Source organism: Aphanomyces invadans (genome assembly GCF_000520115.1).
Source record: "Aphanomyces invadans strain NJM9701 unplaced genomic scaffold supercont1.2, whole genome shotgun sequence".
NCBI classification, from domain to species: domain Eukaryota; phylum Oomycota; class Saprolegniomycetes; order Saprolegniales; family Verrucalvaceae; genus Aphanomyces; species Aphanomyces invadans.
In genome coordinates, this window is record NW_008580147.1 from 1147335 (window position 1) to 1148480 (window position 1146).

The following is a 1146-nucleotide window of genomic DNA, read 5'->3' on the forward strand; positions in this document are numbered from 1 at the left end:
AAACTCTAAAGTCTAAACCCCTTCCACGTCCAACAGTCGATGGCCTTCCACTTTTAAGCTAAAAGTGTTAAATGTGGAATCATCCACTTTTTATGAGGTCTGACCTACAGTGAACCGGGAAATAACTCACAAGCGTTGTACCATCATTAAATTTGCAGTGGGATTGGTATATTTCACACACAAGACCAGAAGGAAAATTCCTTCTTAGTCCATGATTGGCTAAATATGCTTTAGCGACTTACGTGATCTCTGATTGGTTCAGACTCAATGCCAGTACATGTTTGGACAAATATAAAATATGAAATTAGAGGTCTCTATTTGGTTCATTTGAGGCACTGTCAATTTCAAACATTGAAATGCCTTGTTCCGTCCTTCCGCAGCGCGCTCAAAGCCGTTCGTTACACAGTTTAAAAAGCAAAGGTTCAGCTCCTCCATGCATACTCAGCGCGATTGCGATTTGTGCGATCGAGGGCGTACCTCGTTCTACATAGCAAACGTGAATGAAACAGTTCGAGATGGCATTTTCCACTTGTGATATCGAACTGGCATTTGCCATCATCTTCTTGAACAGAAACGTATGAATGAATGTATGGGCATCACATTGTTGCTATATAAAAATAGTGTCGCCCTATCCTGATGGGGATCCCATGCTAATCCTTCACCCCTCACACCAAATGTGCTGCTTTGACAAGGTCAGCTAACCCTTCGCTAGCTTACCGCAATCACCACGCCAAATGTCGCGGAGGTACAGTGAACCCCGGGAAGAGCCGACAAGGTATCATCATGTATGGAGGCAGAACGAAATCAAATATTATTAATTGCTCGAGTCAGTCCAACTTGATTGGTTATAATCAGGAAAATTTCTGCCAGTCAATCACAGTTCCTATTCTATCTACACTGCAATTGGTCAAAATGAATGAGTTGCTGACTTGGTATTGAAGTATACAGGTGGTTGAATTCTATGTAACAGATCATGTTTTGGATATGGTCCGCATTTTGGTGGTGTCAGCTTTTCCGGGGTTCTTTGTATCCTTTGCCAGTCCTTGCTTGCAAATAAGGGTACTGATCACTTCAATTGGCTGAGGATTCGGTCCATCCCCGTCCTGGTCAAGAATAAAAATTGCATATTTTCTAACTTGTGTTGGC